The sequence below is a fragment of the Diabrotica virgifera genome, chromosome 3 (assembly GCF_917563875.1).
Source record: "Diabrotica virgifera virgifera chromosome 3, PGI_DIABVI_V3a".
NCBI lineage: Eukaryota > Metazoa > Arthropoda > Insecta > Coleoptera > Chrysomelidae > Diabrotica > Diabrotica virgifera.
The window spans coordinates 106,805,080-106,823,950 of NC_065445.1; the positions used below are offsets into that span (position 1 = coordinate 106,805,080).

At 32.5% G+C, this 18,871-nt stretch overlaps 1 protein-coding gene across 2 annotated transcripts in view; it reads left to right on the forward strand.

Annotated features, from left to right (window-relative positions):
- The first annotated feature begins 593 nt into the window (after window positions 1-593).
- LOC114341662 (putative inorganic phosphate cotransporter) overlaps window positions 594-18,871 on the forward strand; it is a 125,713-nt gene continuing 107,435 nt past the window's right edge. The window contains exons 1-2 of one of the 2 annotated variants that reach the window (XM_050646791.1): window positions 599-747; window positions 10,418-10,527. The gene's annotated coding sequence lies outside the window, so the exon portion shown is untranslated. Of the gene's footprint in view, window positions 748-10,417; window positions 10,528-18,871 lie in introns of both variants that reach the window. The other variant, XM_050646794.1, reaches the window with a different exon arrangement.

Below are 18,871 nucleotides of genomic sequence, written 5' to 3' on the forward strand. Positions count from 1 at the left end.
TCCCATCGGTTCTAATAACGTAGGAGTTATAGTCACGGACAGACAAACGGACGAATAGACAGGCCTGCAACCGGAAGTATATATTTTATTTTTGTCTAGCTAAGGCGCTTGTACTGTTTTGGCGACTTTAAAAGAGTAAGTTGCAGTTGAAGCCTAAAACCTGACGTTCTAGGTAAAATTTCTCACCCCTAATACCATTCTTGGGTTATGATCTTTCATTCAATACCTCATTTGTCATTCTATCTGGTCTAATGAAGGAGGAGTTGTGTTTACAAAATCTGGACCTGACAGAAATGGATAATTCAAGGTTTTCACATTTTTTCAAAATGTGAAAACAAAAGTATGCCTACCCTTAGTGTAGTCCATAGAGAAATAAAAACAAGGTGTAGTCCTACAAGATTGTGAAGTAGTACAAGAAGGCTGAAAGGAATGTTATTATTTTTTTTTTCAAATAAACTTTAACAAACCCTGTATTATAATGGTAATTTAAACGAATATATAAATCATAAAAGTGTCGTATTATGTAAAAGATATAATGATAATTAAAAACAGGGTTCAGATAAGAATTTATTTATTCAAAACAATTTTTGTGGAATCATATAATTGATTTTGTTTATCGAAGTGACGACTGCTCACTATTAAAATTATTTAAATTAAAATTCCTTTTATAAAGTTTTAGATAAAATCAATGTGATGTGAAAAAAGTGCCTCTTATGCGTCTACAAAATGAACACTTGATACTAATCGGTATGATTTTTATTTTATTTTTCGAAACAATAATTCTATCTAAATATCAAGATAAGGATGATTATGACAATTATTATTATTGTATTCAATATAATTTGTTTGTCATCACTTTCCCATCTAATTTATATTTTAAGTTGTAACTTCTTTCTAATTCTTCTACCATCACTGCATATAAGCTACGTATGTTTCGATAAAGTTTGATACCATCTTAAACCTCTATATGTATATTCTAAACTTAAGATTTGCTTATAAATACACTTAGTAATATGCCTTTCTGGGGCGTGCGGTGCTATGATGAGGTGAGGCGGTCGCATCAGGTGGCATCACAAGGGGGGCGGCATAATTAGTAAAATCAAAATACATCAAATAAGAATCATATGGATAACAAAGGGTGTGCAAAATAGAATATTTGAAAAATATTAAGAAAGCGTCTTCTACAGAAACAACAACCTTTTTTTGTATTATACAAGAACTTTACACTTTTTTTCTGGTTTCACAAAGTGTTAAGTTCTGAAAAACCATGTTTTTCAACTAACTCTAAAAACGTTAAGAGATACTAGATGGTCAAGTCGAATAGATGCATTGAAACCTTTAAGATTTCAATTTTGTGAATCAAGATTCAATCATCAGATATCAAATTTTTTAAATATTATACCAGGTATGTCAAAAAATATGAACTTCGTTCAAGAGTAAAGTACCTTTATTTCTCTCAATATTGAAAATTCTTATTATGAAAAGTTGTTTGGAAATATAAACTAAGATCAAATATGCAATTACATGCTTCTAATTGGAAAAAAATATTTTCCAAATTTTTCTCAAATATATTGATACTAACTTCGTTTTTATTTATTTCACATACGATAACTCTTTTATTATTATCTTTACGAAAAAAAGGTATTCTTTATAAAAAGCTCTGTATGTCCTAAGACCGAAGATGCAACCATCAGATATCACATTTTATTAATTTTATACGAGGTATGTCAAAAAATACGAATTTCACTCAAGAGTAAAGTACCTTTATTTTTCACAATATTGAAAACGGTTATTAACAAAGTTGTTTAGAATTAAAAACTATGTTTCAATATGCAATAACATCCTTCTAATTGAAATATTGTGAAATATAAAGGTACTATAATCTTGAGCGAATTTCATATTTTTTGACACACCTCGTATAAAATTAATAAAAGTTGATATATCATGGTTGTGTCTTAGATTTTAGACCATGCAAAGCTTTTTATGAAGAATAAGTTTTTTTCGTAAAATGAATAATAAACGAGTTATCATATTTGTAATAATTAAAAACGATGTTGGGTAACCATAAATTTGAGAAATTTTTTTTTTTCAATTAGAAGCATGTAATTGCATATTTGATCTTAGTTTTTAATTTCAAACAACTTTTTATCATAAGAATTTTCGATATTGAGAGAAATAAAGGTACTTTACCCTTGACCGAAATTCATATTTTTTGACATACCTCGTATAATATTGAGAAAATTTTATATCTGATGATTGAATCTTAGGTTTTGGGGTATGCAGAACTTTTTATAAAGAATAACTTTTTTTCGTAAAATTAATAATAAAAAAGTTTCCCATATGTTTCCAACTTAAGTAGACACGCTGTATATGTTCTTGGGCATATTTTATTTCATATAATTCATTACCATTAATTAATAAATAAATAAATTTTTAATATTTTTAAATTGACAGAAATAAATGATAAAACACAAAAAAAATGTTGGATGAATCTTCAGTTAATACAGTAAAACCTCGATAGAACGGACCTCTATTTAACGGACTTGGGATATAACGGACAAAAAATCCCATCAAATGTAAAAAAAAATTGAATGTACAAAAATACGAAAAATCGATTTCTGGAAAAAAAATCAGCAAGGACATGATCTCGGCACTGCTTTGTGCTAACGCCGATTAATCGCATGGATTGACTGTTATAATTGTTGGCAAATCTCGTAAACCTAGAGTTGTCAAAGATATAATGCATAATTTGTCCGTTTCATAATATAACTCTAATAAGCATGGTTCACCACAGATACTTTCAAAAATTGGTTTTTTTAAAGAATTTGTACCTGCAGTGAGAAATTTCAAGAGAAGAAACTGGAAATACAACCGAAAGAGGTAAAATGTTTATTAGACAACGCTCCTGCTAATACCCCTGATAATATTCGACATTCAGAAGATGGCAACTTTAATTGTATCTTCTTGCCAAAAAATTCATCGCTTATTCAACCCATGGATCAGTGAATAATTTTGGCAACCAAACGAGTATATTGCAGAAAATTTTGAGATGAAGTAGAAAAGTAAATAAGTAGTAAAAAAACTTGATTCTTTTTTTAATACAGATTTGTACACCCTATCTAAATACAGTACATATTTTCAAAAAAAATTTAATTGATTTTAAACCTATTTTTATACAACGGACTTTCGGGTTTAACAGACATACCGTCCCCCCTAATTAGTCCGTCATATCGAGGTTTTACTGTACTTTCAATAGAAAAAGAAAAGAATCGAATATACAGGCAAATGATCTTCTAGAAGAATTGCGTGATATATCCCAAATGATAACATACTCCATGAAACCTTTAGAATTTTTGAACTATTTCTGTATTCCTACCCAAATATAGTTGTATCGCTAAGAATTTTATTAACACTCCCTGTCTCGGTAGCTAGTGGGGAAAGAAGTTTTTCAAAATTAAAAATTATTAAAAACTATTACTAAGCTCCATAAGACTAACAAAACTAAAAAAATTAGCACTCATTTCAATAGAGTCCCCACTAGCTGCTACTTTAGACTTCACCAATCTGATTGACGAATTTGCCAAAATTAAAGTCAGAAGGATAAAACTGTAATTTTTGTAAGTGTTATTTAATCTTAATACGTATTTCATTTAATTTAAATTATGTTTTGTTTTTAAAATAAAAGTGTGTTCATTTTGTGCAGTTCCATTTAATAAAAATAAAAGTTAAGTTTTAATTATATTTAAGGGGCGGCATTTTGAAGACTTACATCATATTGAAAAGATGTACCACACGGCTCTGATGCCTTTATCACAGAAAAGGATTTATTTTCCTACTTCTTGTACTTGCCACACATATTTTTCTCTTAATTTCTTCAATGGCTAATGAACATCTATATTACCAACAAGCATCTGTCGCTAGCTTCTAATATTTATGACTATCAGTTCTTTTTGAATAAGGGCGTTGACTTTTGATAGTTTATTTTGTTGCGTTGGTATATTGTACATTATATGATATATGACTATCTCTTGCTCTTGTATACAACATAGTAAATAATTTGTATACCTACTTTATTTAGAAATGAATTGAATGATATACTCAGTGACATTAGAGTGTTACACCCGTAGAAGGAATCATGTCTTGAACTTAATTTTTTGGCAGCACAATGAGTATATGGGCCATTCCACGAACATACGCCTGTTTAGGATTACTTCGACAACGAATATTTTACTGTGCAACATAAGAAGTACGAAAGTAAATGGCGCTAATATTTATTCCAATAAACAACAATGCAATTTGCAATTTACTTTCGTTCTTCTTATTTTGCACAGTAAAATATTCGTTGTCGAAGTAATTCAAAACAGGCGTATGTTCGTGGAATAGGGTATACTTAAAGCATGCTATGATAACAATATTAATGTCTTATCTTTTATAGTTTTTGTAGAGATAAAGTTTTATTTTGAAATTTTTTGGTGAAAAGACCAATTTATGAAGACCGGTTGGTACAGAAATTTTTGGTAATTATTCCTCAGTCTAAGACACCAAAATTACCACTATTTTAGCGATTTTGACAGGGGTAGATTTATTGTCGATATAGAGGTATGGGTTTGTCGTATCGCGAAATTGACCGTCGTGTTAATTGTACGGCATTGACAGTTATGCGAGTGTGTCGTGTGTGGACAAACGAAGGTAGAGGAACACGAAGAACCACAGGGCGTCAAGATAGGCGCTTTAGGCTTCTGGCTCTGCGAGACCATTTTGCTACTACGAGTCAAATCGCTGACCAATGGTTTGGAGTAGAAGGTAGACTTGTTACTATACGTACCCTATACCGTAGTATTCGAGCCTTTGGACTGGTTTCATTTCGCCCACGACGAGTGCTTCCTTTGACTGCGGACCACTGTCATCAACGTTTGAATTGGTGCAGAGAACTGCAGCATTGGGTGGCAGAATGGCATAATGCAGCATTCAGCAATGAATCGAGATTTTGTTTAGGTATGCATGATAGTCGTAAGATGATAAGACGCCGCCTTGGAGAGCGACGAGGTATCGGGTTTGCTGTTGAGAGGCATCTACACAGGACAGTTGGAGTAATGGTTTGGGGGGTTATGGAATATGGTAGCTGATCACCACCTTTGTTTATTCGAGGCAGTATGTGTGGGATATGATGGAGAGGAGACTGTTCACTTTGCACCACCCTCCACAGACTCTGGCACAGTTAATCTATGAAATTCAAGTTGCTTGGAACGAGGCAGACATCGATCATCTCGTTTTGTTAATGCCTAGACGTGTACAGGATTGTATTCAGCCAGGGGGTCGCTAATACATTATTAATTTTTTTTTGATTACGTGTCAATAAAAAGTCTTGCCAATGTTATCGTTTCATTCTTAATGAAAATGTAATCTGTTGCCAAAAAATAAACTTCCAGAAATGATTCCTTCTAATGGCACTGAGTATATTTTTTGTATTACAATTGATCTCCTTTTGTGTATTTTGTGTATCATGCATTATACCAGTATTATAATCCTGTCTACTTCTTGATATGCCTATCCATAACGAATGTTGGCGATCTATCATGGCAATCTTTGTCTTATTTGCAGTCCAGCAGCGCGGAAAAGCTGCACATATGTTATGTTTAACCAGGTTCTGCGGTTCTTTAGCCTAGGTGTTCTTGTATCTGGATTTCGCTTTCCTAAAATTTTTCCATGCAGGATGACTTGTAGGTGGGATCTGGATTCAGTTTGCATAATGTATCCGAAGGGTATTTCCTTAAATTTGTTGATTTCAATTTTTTCATCATCATAATCAATGGCGTTACAACTCTTCATGAGTCTTTGCTGCGTTTACTATTGCCTTCCATGTTTGTCGGTCCTGCGCCACTAATTCCCATTGGCACACCCATTTTCTCCAGATCTTCTTTGACCGCATCTTTTCACCTTTTTCTAGGCCGTCTTACAGACCTTCTTCCATCTGGCCTTTCCCAGAACACATTGTTTATAAAGCGATTCTCGTTACTGCGTGTCACGTGCCCTGCCCATCTGAGTCTACTGGCCTTTATATGACTAAATTTTCCTTTCCGAATAGAGACTCTTACTCGTTATTGTATCTTTGTGTACTCTTTCAAATGTATATGCACCAAGCTTAATTTCTTTCTCGATGTTCGTACTCTCTCTTGAGCACTTGAAGTATTTCGTTTTGCTTTGGTTTATTACTAGAACTCTCTTCTTTGCTTCTTTATCTAGTATTAATATTATAATCTGTATCGTTTTTAAATCTCTAGTAACCAGTGTAATATCGTCTGAATACGCTATCAGTTAAGCTGCAGATTCGATAATAGTTTCCATAATTTTGGCTGCTCTTACTGCACCCTCTATGGCAATGTTAAATAATGTTGTTGACAGGGAATCTCCCTGTCTGACGCCTACCTCCATTTGTACTTCAATTACCGTAACTATCCTTAACTGTTCTCTTTTAAATACATAAATATTTGACTCTTTAACATAATTAGGTAATTTATTATACAAACTAACGCATGTTGGGTAAGGACCCTTGCCCACAACGGTCAAGTGGCGAACAGGGGTCACCAAATCATTTCTGTAACGAAAGTTGTATCTACTCATTAAGGAAACATCATTTCTGCAAATAAAATTGCATCTATGTGACTTTACATAAACAGCACAACTGAAAATATGCAGCGAAATTACAGTTAAAATATTTAATTGTTTAAAAACTGGTCTACAGGAATCCAAGCGCCTTCTAAACGTCATGGTACGAATAATTTTTTTTTAAGAACAAGCACCTCATTAATTCGCAAGCAATTTCCCTAACAAACCAAGCAATATTGCAAAATTGACTGTACATGAGCAAAATAGTAAATTTTTAAAATATCTAGGGAGACAAAATTCCTAAGTTGCCATAAAACATAACAGTGCACAGACAATCTTCCCAATACATAATCAACGTGAGAGCTCCAAGACAAATTAGAATCCAGGTCAACACCTAACAACTTGTGGAGTGGCTATTTAGCACTCCACTATACTTCATCTGACGGGCCTTTCTTTGTTAAGATTCGTGCCTTGGATTCCTTGATCGTCATTTTCGTGAGACTTACTAGTTTTTCTTGAATACCTAGTTGATTCATATCATTAATTAGCTCCTCCCTTATTACACTGTCAAACGCTTGCTTGTAGTCAATAAACAGTATGTGTAGATCTATTCCGTGCTCGTAACTTTTTTCGACGATTTGCGTTACAATGTGTATTGCGTCTATTGTTGACTTACCTTCTCTGAATCCATGTTGGTATTCCCCTTTTTTGGTTCTCGTTTCCTTTTTCTATTCTTTGTCTGATCAAATTAGTTAATATGTTGTACATTGTATTTAATAGCGTGATTCCCCTGTAGTTAGTGCATTTCGTCTTGTCGCCTTTTTTAGGGATTGGTGCTATCAGACCGCAATTCCAGTCGTTCGGCATGCTTTCTTCTTCCCATATTCGTTCTATCAGCTATCAGCTTGTGGATTCTGTGGGCTAGTTCCTCTCCCACTTTCTTGAAGAACTCATTTGTAATGTGTTCCTGCTGCTTTCCCTGTCTTTAATCTGTTTATGGTCGCCAATACTTCGTCGTATGAGGGAGACTCTGATTGTTCTTCATTCCTATTTTATGTTTGTTCTTCATTTTCTGCATTTTCAGCGTCGCCTTTCTTTTTGAACAATTCTCTATAGTGTGTTTCCCATTCTTTTTTCCAATACTTGCCGGTATCTTTTTCTTATTCTGTGCTTTTATGTGTTTATATAGCTTTGCATTATCGTTACTATTAGCTTCGAGTTCCAGCAGTAAATCTTCAATCCATTTCTTCTTCTTAGTTCTGCAACATTTGTCTAACTCTTTCTTCTTCTCTTTATAGTGTAGGAGATCTTCTTGTTTCCCTGTGGCCAACCACTTGTGTCTTGCTTTGTCCTTGTCTTTACTAGCTTGATCGCATTCTTCATCTTGCCATTCTTTTCTTTTATTGTCTTCCATTAGTCCTTTCGTCTCCTCTGATGTTGTTAAGATACTATCGTATACTATCTTTTATGTCTTCCCATGTTTCATTTATGTCCGATGGTTTTATTACTGTTTTCCCATGTTTTCTTCTAACTTAGTGCAGAATTTTCTGTTTGCATTATCTGTATTTAGTTTTGACATATTCCACCTCTTTCTTTTCTTTCTGTCGATTTTGTCTTTAAGTATCTTCAATTTCATGTCGCCTATCACTAAAATGTGATCCGAATCAGCATTGGCTCCCATGTAGGACCTCACATTCTGTATAATTGTTCTCCATTTTTTTGAGATTAGTATGTGGTCTATTTGGTGTCCGTCTTTTATTCCAGGTATTAGCCACGCTACTTTGTGCTCTATTTTCCTATAATAGGTTGATATTGTTCTATGCCAATATTTGCGTCGTTGCGTAGTTTTATCCGTGGAGCAAAAACGACACACTGCTACTATATTGTCATGGACACCAGGGTGCCCAGGGTGTTGGTTCTGATACCGTATTCATGTTGAGCGACCCCAAAACCCCTGTTTAGCAAAATCTGTCCTTATATACTGATTTTGATACATTTCCACACGTTTTCTATTCCAGACTTTTTTTTCTGACGTCATCATGAACGCAATGCAAAAAGTTGCAAGTCTCTAGGTGCAGTATTTAAAAATTGATTTATTCCGGTGTTTTTTGTACTAAATGCACCGGTCTAATCGTAATGTGTTACAACACGATATTTAATTAATGCATTTCCTTTTCCTGTTTCTCAAGATTATTCTAAATAAATCCAATTGTAAATCCATTTGGAAATGAGTTTGCTTCTTGTATGTGTTCAATATTCGTTCGTGTAAAGTTTTTATAAATATTGCAATATGGTTCCGTTAATATTATATTTTATAATTTTATATTTCATACTATTAGCTGAAAGAGCTGCCCATATTGTAGATTGAGATATCCTTCATAGGCGTTTTTAGATTAAAAAAAAGTAAGTGCAATTTTTTTAACAGTATATTAAAACTTTCACAGACAAATTATAAATAAAAAAATAGTTCTGGGAATAAAAAATATGTATTGAGGGGCAAACTTACGGAATAAATTCATTTTTTCGAGAATGGGAGATTTTAAAGACAAATAGTCGATAATTTTTTTAATCAGAATATAGGTTGTGTGCTAGCTCATTTAAAATATTTAATTTTTGTGTTGTTTAATACAAAATAAATTTTAAATCGTAATTTAAAAATGAAAGTTAATATGTTTAGGGATTTTTTCCAAACCAGTCCATTCTCGAAAAATTAAATTTATTTCAGAATTTTGTCTCTCGCTGTATATAATACTTATATGTAAAAGAAGTTGATCTTTTCTCTCTAGGTATAGTTTTTCAGTATTATTCCACTACTATTATTTTCCTTTACCATTCTTCTTAAGGTGATGGGTACGAACTTTCGGCTTCAATGCTATTTAAATGGGATTAATTTTTTTCGAAATCTGAGAAAACTAATAAGTATTTTTAAAAAATTTAAACGCAGAATGAAAGATTACGTTATTACTGAGGATCGAAAGTCCCTGAAAACTTCTATAATGTTTATTTTAATAAGTTACAGAGGTGAAAAACTAAGAGAAAATGTAGTGTGATTTTTAATTTCAAATATCTCATTCAAAAGAAAGTTTTTATTCATTCTAAGGGACTTTCGGCCGTCGGTAATAAAGTAATCTTTCATTTTGCGTTTAATTTTTCAAAAATACCTATTAGTTTTCTCAGAATTCGAAAAAAAAAATTACATTTAAAATACATTGAAAATTTTGACAGGCGCCAAAATTTGGCATTTTGTTCCATTCCCCTTAATAGTTTTTACTGCCACTATAGTTTTTCACTATTATTTTACAACTATTATTTTCCATGCCGGAAAGACATCGTTAACATAAAATTAAGCCAAAAGCTTTCTTAATATAGATCCGAGGATATAATATCACATCAAATAACTAGATTGACGCTAATAAATGCAGACATTTTTCATTAAAAAATCCAGAACTGTACAGTATATCTTGTGGCCAAAAATGCATAAAATAATCAACGAATCTTCGTTTGAACACCTAGGTCTAAGTAGGTCTAAGGAACAGGCATATTTCGTCAGCCTTATTATTATTCATACACGAATAGACCACAAACCTTAACCATAGGGTAAAACTTGGTATTAATCCCTCATATCCAATGACCGAAGCCGGTCCTGGTCACCCCAGATGACCCATGTAAGCCAACCATTTCATGACATATATATTTTTATGTTTAAGAAACAGATAAGACTATAAATATACTATATAGGTACATGTAAAAAGAAACCGATAAAACTATAAATAACTTAATGAGAGACAGCTTAAAATTTAATTTGTTTCAGAGATCGCCAATAATTTTGATTTCCAACGTAAGTGATCTACATAATCCAGGGTAATAAGGTTTTTTCCATGAAACTTCCACAGCCAGGGTACTGAAACGTTTTTTCGACAGGTAATACCTATAAGAACAAATTGTAACTATTTCCTGCGTAGGATCTGGCGCCTAATTTTATTTATAAACAATTTAGTGTCAAAAACGGCCTTTTTTCCTTTTTTTTTTTTCAATCAACTATTCTCAATGGGAAATAAGTCACAATTTTACCAAAAAAATGATTTTATTAATAATAATAATCAGATAGTAAAAAGAGAAAAATCAAAGAAGCGGCTCTAATTATGCTAAATGAAACCAATTGTGTCGCAAATTCCTCGGTAGAATGTAGTAGGAAGTGGTTACCCATACTGAAATAGGAAGTCAATAGAAAGAAAATACCACGATTAGTAAGTCAATAACATATCGAGTTACCTAGTACAAATTTTATATTTTAGTATTACTTATTGTATATCTATGTATTATTAATATTATTTATAATTTAAACATACTAAAGTCAGAATTTGGTATTAGCTTTTTAAAAGTAAATTAAATGTAAGACCAAATACTTACGGTCGGGATAGTATACCGAGGTTTTTTCCTGGTTTTCCCTTGTGATTTACTATGGAATCTCTAACGCGAGAATTTTACTGTCATCGTTGCATTTGGTTGTCTTTTTAAAGACAGATCACATGCTATGATTTTTTTGTGACGGATATTCTTGAGTTGGGATTGATTTCATGTAATCGAATGAACTATTTTTTAGTAAAGTCGTCCCAGGAACGCAACTCATAAATATTGGCGATATCATTTTAAAGTAGAAAACTTATAGTATAATATACGCCTGAATTGCCAATATAAATGAGTCAGATTAAATAAATTATTAGAAGAATTTTTTTACTTAGCAACAACATTTTTGTTTATTTTAGTAGTATTTTGTATTTTGACAACGAAACCCAATTTGGGCTTCGAAACGTTAATAACATCAGTTTTTTGGTAAAATTGTGGCTTATTTCCCATTGAAAATAGTTGATTATAAAAAATGTCACAAGGAAATAGCTTCAGAACAACATTTTTTTTTCAAATTAATGGAAAACAGTAGGACTTATGGCTTTTTAGTACAAACATCTTCGAGAGAATGGAAAAAGCTTTAAAATGGCGTATTACAAAGTTTAATACACTCATTTATTATTAATATATTTGTGAAAAAAGGTCGAAATTTCAAAAAAATTTATTTCTCAATAACTATTGTAAAAATAGGTGTGCAGCTTTGAAATTTTTATCAATTGAGGGTTCTTTGGTGCTTAATATGTGACAAAAATTTCAAAGCGATTCATTCAATTGTTTAAATTTTATTCAAATTGTTTATCCCAGAGAGCTTTTTTTGCAATAACATAAGTCAGAAAAAAATAACGTTAGAACCATTCTACAGGTGTCAAATGAAAGAGCATGAGCTAAATTTTCAAATTGATTTAAAAAAAGTGAATAAAAATGCATTTATTAGTAATAAATAATTATGCAAATGTATGTTCAATTTCTCCTTATAAGCTTTTTATATTTTTATGCAATAAATTGTATATATTTATTTCAATTTTTCATCACTTATCATATACATAACATACCTTGGTAGTTGTGCACCTAAAAAACGGTAAAAAAATGATTTTTTTGAAAAAAGTTATTCAAAAAGTTTACAAAGAAAAATTGACGATGCTTTTGCATAATTATTTATTACTAATAAATGCCTTTTTTATTCACATTTTTTAAACCAATTTGAAACTTTAGTTCATGCTCTTTCATTTGACACCTGTAGAATGGTTCTAATATTATATTTTTCTGACTTGTTATTGCAAAAAAAACTCTCTGACGCGCTATTGAAAATATTGAAAATATTTATGACGCGCTGATGTAGCCTCTTAAATCATCTATCTCGGAATAAGAAAGTTGAAAATGCTGTAAAAGATTTTTTGTTTTGCCAATAAAGTAAACTAAACAGAGCTTGGGGTATCACAGGGAACGGCTTTACACAGCATATTCTGTTTGCCGTTTATCACATCCCAATCGCTCTTTCTTATCGTAGATACCTTCTTCTATGAGGATGAGGTCTCTATTCCCATTGCTATTTTTATTTGTCCGTTCCACCATGATTTAGGACCTCCTCTTCGCCTCCTTTTCTTTGGTTTCAATTTCTTAGTTCTTAGCGGTATCCTTGTCTCGCATATTCTTCGCATACGTCCATACCAGAATATTTTTCGTTTTTCTATTTTGTCATTATTTAGCGTCTCCCTCATATTCGTTAGATCTATAATTCATTCATTTCTCACCTTATCCATTAGTATTAATCTGCAGTATTAAAATTACTTTTGGAAACAAGGTTCCAATGGTTTGCAGCTATTAAAAGGAGTCGCCCAACGGCGGATCCAGCAACCTTGCAAGGTGGGGGCAACGAAATAAACATTTTATTGGTCAAGTTTATCAGTAGTACCATAAAAACCAACTATATTTGTTATTTAATCACTAGGGTAGGGGAGCCCAAGCGGAGATTTTTGCAGTTACTCGAGCGCGTCAGATTATCACATGGGGAGAAACCTTGTACCCTGTAAATGTACCTCTACCATATATTCGCTCTTAATACAGGGGAGTTCGTTGAGGTGGTTCCGAAAAAAAATCTATCCTTAAAAAAACTCGAAATCGTCAGATTAAGATGGGGTAAGTTAAGTAGGTACATGCAAAAGATTATATTTCAAAAATCTGACGATTTGAGCGTAAGGAAATGGGTGAGTCACAAAGTTTCACAAAAAAAAACGAATATTTCGCGAAATGAACGTCAGATCGAAGAACCAATAAATACATGTTCAGTATTTTTCAAAAATCTAACGAATGATACCCAGCACGACCCCCATAGAGAGGGGGTGAGGGATAAATTTAAAATACGAACCCCGCGATATTTTGCGAAATAAACATCAGATCAAAAAACTGCAAAATTCACGTATTAAATATTTCTGAAAAATCTATCGAATGGCATCAAACACGACTCTCAACGGAGGTGGGGTGGGGGGTTACTTTAAAATGTTAAATAGAAGTCCCCAATTAAAAAAAATAAGCAACTTTTATTTGAGATATTTTTTCAAATTATGGATAAATGGCGCTATAATCGGAAAAAACGATTATTGGAAATGGAAAATTGAATTAAAAAATGGAGTCTACCACTTTATGGAAAACCTAACTTCTTTTGGTTTTAGGACCTACTCTTCGCAACGCAATAGGTCCCAATAACGCTCGATTAACTGCAAATTTAGCATACTTTCTTCCCCTACTACTATTAGACGTAGACGCAGTATCGTTCGAAGCATATCACATAAATAAATGAAATAAATTGTGACGATATAAGTGAAATTAATTTCATTTTATCATTCAGTAACTATATAACAAATTCTAGTCTATGACTTTTTGTTTTGGCAAATCTATTAATAATATTTTCTATATTAATTTCTAAATCAAAATGAACATCGCAATAAGCAGTAAAGCTAGACCTAACAATCGATCCTGGCTCATTTTCTTTCTAAGCCATGTTTGAAAGCAGAAAACGATCGTTCTGCATGTGATGTACTAAAAGCCAAAGTAAGCAATATTTGTAATAGTATTTTACAATACACTCCACTTCCAATTTTACAATGTGGAAACACGTCTTTATCGCAAAATTTAAAGCTTTACATGACTGAATTTTTACTGTTTTTACTTTAGATCTTAAAATAGCTTCAGATGAGACTGAAATTTTTTGAGACGAAACTGACTCATTAATTTGCCACAAAGAAAAAACAAATTACTATTGTCATCGGGTCCAGTGGCGTAGCTGACAGGGCCGCAGGGCCCTCAAGGCGGGGGGCCCCGACGTTAGAAGGGGCCCCTTAAAGCCTTCAAGCTTAATACTTCTACTCTCTATATTTTCCTAATAAGCATCAAAATAGGGAATTTGGGAGGAAGTAATGAAGCGGGTAATTGACGTACCTAATAACTCTTACTCTTTCTGGGTGCAATTTAGCGATTCGTGGACATGTTGGTAGTTTAGATGAAAGTGAATCCCAAAAAGGTAATTTTTGTCAATGGTTCTTTTACTAGCTAAATATTATCTGTAAAGCTGTTTTAGCTAAATTAACCGATAAAAACAATAACTTAAATTACATGAGCCCCAAATACAAAACGAAGTTATAAATTTGCTGGCTTAAGAAACTGAAAACAAAGTGATTAATTTAATTAAAAAGAGTTGTTTTTATTCAATAATAATTCTTGATTCCACTCAAGATATTTCCAAAGACGATCAGCTTAGTTTTATTTTCTGGTATGTAAAAATAACTTGAGAAGAAAATAATTTACTCTCCAAAGCAGAAGTTGTCGGAAGTTGTTTGGGATTTATTCGCATATTAGACCAAAGTGCAGAAGGTGCTGTAAATGAAATTTTGAAATTTATACAATCAAAGCACCTTTCCGTACACAACTGCAGAGGGAAAAGGGGTATGGTGGGGCAAGCGTTATAAGTGGTGTACATGTTACCGTTAAAACCAGATTTCAGTTAAAACCCGAGTTTACTACAAAAAACTAGTTTTAACTACGCGCTTTAGACAATTCTAGTTTTAACTAGTCAAAACTACATTATACTGCTAAATTCAGTTAAAACTAGAAATCTTGAACAAATTTCAATATTATGTACCTGCTGAAGACATTTTTGACATAATTGAAGCTATTGCTATTGGTTATGGAGGTTTTAAACGTTGCTATTGGTTATGAAGGTTGGGATAGGTTGAAGACTAAATCCGCCAGAAAATACGCAAATATAACAATAAGGATATGTTCAATAATTTTATATTAATGTGTGAAACCTGCCAACGCAAGCAGAGTAGAGCGAAGAGGGGTCTTGTGTCGAAACCTATATTGCATTCAGAAATGAATAGTCGCTGTTAGGTAGATTTGATCGATATGCAATCATAAGAGGACCACGGCTACAAGTTTATTATAGTTTATCAAGACCATTTTACAAAATTTGTTTTGTTGAGACCATTACAACGTAAAAGGGCGGAGGAAGTTGCTTATCAATTTTATTAACTGATATATTCTTGACTTTTGGCGCACCATGCATTTGGCCGAGAGTTTGGTAATGCAGTTATAAACGAGGTAATGTCATGCTGACGCATAACTGACATTAAAAAATAGTTTCCTATGTTCATTTTGCATCCCATAATCTAAACCTAGTGTTAAATGATGCCGTTGCTGGTGTACAGGAGTTTTTTTACGATATAATTAAGAGAATATATGTTTTTTTGTGCAAGTATTAAAAGATGGGATGTACTATGTACTATTATGACTTTGAATTTATCGCGTTTGCCAACACTTAGAAAGGTTATGTGAAACCTGGTGGTCAACCAGACATGATGCTGTTATGGCTTTGCGCCAAGCTTTCTGACAAGTATGTAATGAAATCTTTAACGAAAATTTCACTGCTATCAAAAAACTATGAAAAATTAGAAGCTAATACATTATTAGATCATATAATAATTTTTAATTTGCAGTTAATATTACTATTCAATCTAAAATACTTAATTTTATTCATCTAACATCAAAACTTTGCAATCTAAAACGGCAGAGTTAACCTTCAACTTTTTGAAAAACTCTTGATAATCTTTCCGAAATTCTATCAGAAGCAGCAGAAATAGCAGAATAGTGGGGATTATATAGGAATTTAAAAATAAACGGATAAAATATATAAAAAAATTTACGATGAGCTCAGCTGCGACGAAAAAATAACTTGTAGCAAAAAAAGTTTTGAAGTTAATGTTTTCAATGTAAATTTAGATATAGTATTGCGACAACTTGCTAATAGGTTTGTCGGATTAAGAGACATGAAGGTACAGGTTTTCATGTCTATTCCCAAAAACTCTATTAACACTAACTGATGAAGACTTATTAAAGAAAGGCCAAATATTGTTATTTACACATATTTTAGTAATTATACTGTTATTAGTTGTCGTTATGTTTATAATACGGGGGCCCACAAAAATGGTCGCGGGGGGCCCCGCAATCTTCAGCTACGCCACTGATCGGGTTTCTGGCATTAGATGGTAATAAACGGATTTATTGTGGGAATTTTTCATTTATTATGTTCCAAAGACTTTTAATAATTTTCGATTCCAAGGAATTCTGTTTCATGTTTCAGTTATTCAGTTATCAACAGGACACAAAACTCACTATTTATTTTTAATCGTAATTATCTCTTTCTTAAAAAGTGTCAGTAGACAACAGGTGAGGTCTCAAGGAGGGGGTAATTGACTCCATTGACCCCCCCTTGGATCCGCGCCTGGAGTCGCCACATTAATTTCCTATTGTTGACAAAAAATATTGAGATTTTCCCAACTAACTAAGGCATTTACATGAGTTTTACTTTATAAAAAATTTATTTTATTTTAAATAGCTTAACTGGCGTATGTGCAAAAAAAAGGTTTCCCTTGAAATTTTCTGGCAGATTATCGTGCCTCACATAAATTATGTAAAATATATAATGTACTATTATCCACTATTATCTTATCTATAACATGCTTGTGTTCAATTACTTACGAGATAGATATACTAATTATGCAAAAAATGTAAATATAAAAATTGGACTACTGCTTTATAGTCCATGTTGTGGGCTGCCCCGTATGAAAAAATTATCTGATTTAGTTTCTCCGGTCTCTGGTAAAAAATGTTCCCTTTAAACAAATTAAAGGGTACCGGGCGAAATTATCGGACAGAAATTGTCTAAATAATTTTTTAAACAAATTCAAGAGATCAGCTTTGTTGATCTAAAAAAATATTTTTTTTACATTTTTAGTCATTTTTAGTAAAAAAACTTTTTTTTTCATTTTTCTCAAACTGGATAGTTTTCAAGCTATATTTTCAAAATCTGAAAAATGCGAAAATATCCAATATCGAGGCTTAAAAACTCATACGTAAATTATTAGTTTTAAGATTGCCAAGTGTCTAAATTAAAGTCTAAACATTCAATTTTAATTCTAATGACTAATTGGTGTTTTCAATTTATACCATTGCGCTTCACTCAAATCCTAAGCTGCCTAGAAGCGACGGCGGACCATCGCACTATATGCTGCGTTTCTGACGCACTTATCAGTGTTCCAACGAAAATTTGACCCCTACCCCAGTAACTCAGAAACCAAGAGTTTTTTCAGAATTAAAAAAAACATGTCAATTTATATTGAGGGGTGGGCGAATTTTCATGCAAAATTCGTCCCCCTTTCCCTGTCCCGCATCAGCACCCAGTTTTTTTTAAATAGCATGTGTAGTGTGTAGTCGAGTGCCACGTTATTTGAAAGGTATTTGTTTTCTCTACAGAACTCTTTTAATTTGCGGAATAAACTTAAAGATAATTTTGGATTTAACTAATTTATAATAAATTATATAAGTCCAAAATTATGTTCAAACTTATTACGTAAATTCAAAAAATAGAGCGTCGTTTAGAGAGAAAAAATTACCTTTCAAATGATGTGCCACTCGATCACACTTGCTATTTAAAAAAAAGTGATGGTCGATATGGGGCAGTGGGGGGTTACATTTGAGAGCATGAATTTTGCATGAAAATTCGTCCGATTTCTATTAAAAATTGACGTGTTTTCTTAAATATTGCTCTTGGTTTCTGAGTATCTGAGGGGGTCAAATTTTCGTTGGAACAGACTGTAGCGGGTGTCCCAATAAGAATGGCTCTCGGCCATATCTCAGGAACCGTTTATAGTAAAGCTTTGAGAAAAAAATATTTATAACAAAAGTTGGCTCGGGAAAAGCCTGGAAATTATTTTCATAATTGTAGGTCCACCGCTAGAGGGCGTAATTGAATATCAAAAATTTTAAAATCAAAATTTTACAAAATTTACCCAATGAAGGGCCACTGTAAATCCAATCGTCGTATTCTTCATAAAATTCTGCGCGTATTTGATTTCACAAGTTTAAGTCTACCTTTGCAAATAAGAGGTGGGGGTGAGTGGGAACCTTCTTATGAGAAAAAGGCTGTAAAGGCTGAAAAGGTTCTGTTAAATCGAATTTTGCATTCTTGGTCTTGTTGAAAACAGCTCTTTTTCTTCAATGTAAGTGTTTTATTTTCGAAATAGCCTAATAAGTAATATGCAAGCTAGGAGGCGTTATTTAATTATTTTCAGAAATCTAGTTTTCTTTGGAAAATATTAAATACAAGTATGCATTTTTAATCCTGTCTTACAAAATAACACCAAATTAGCAACATAACACCGAAAACCGCATGTCGATACCTTTTTTCCATCTCGAGATATCTTAAGAAATGTGTAAATTTTAAACATAACTGGAACTGTCACCGGTAAACGAGGTTAAGGAAAAGTAGTCTGCTATGAAAAAAACAAATAAACATTTTCCAGAT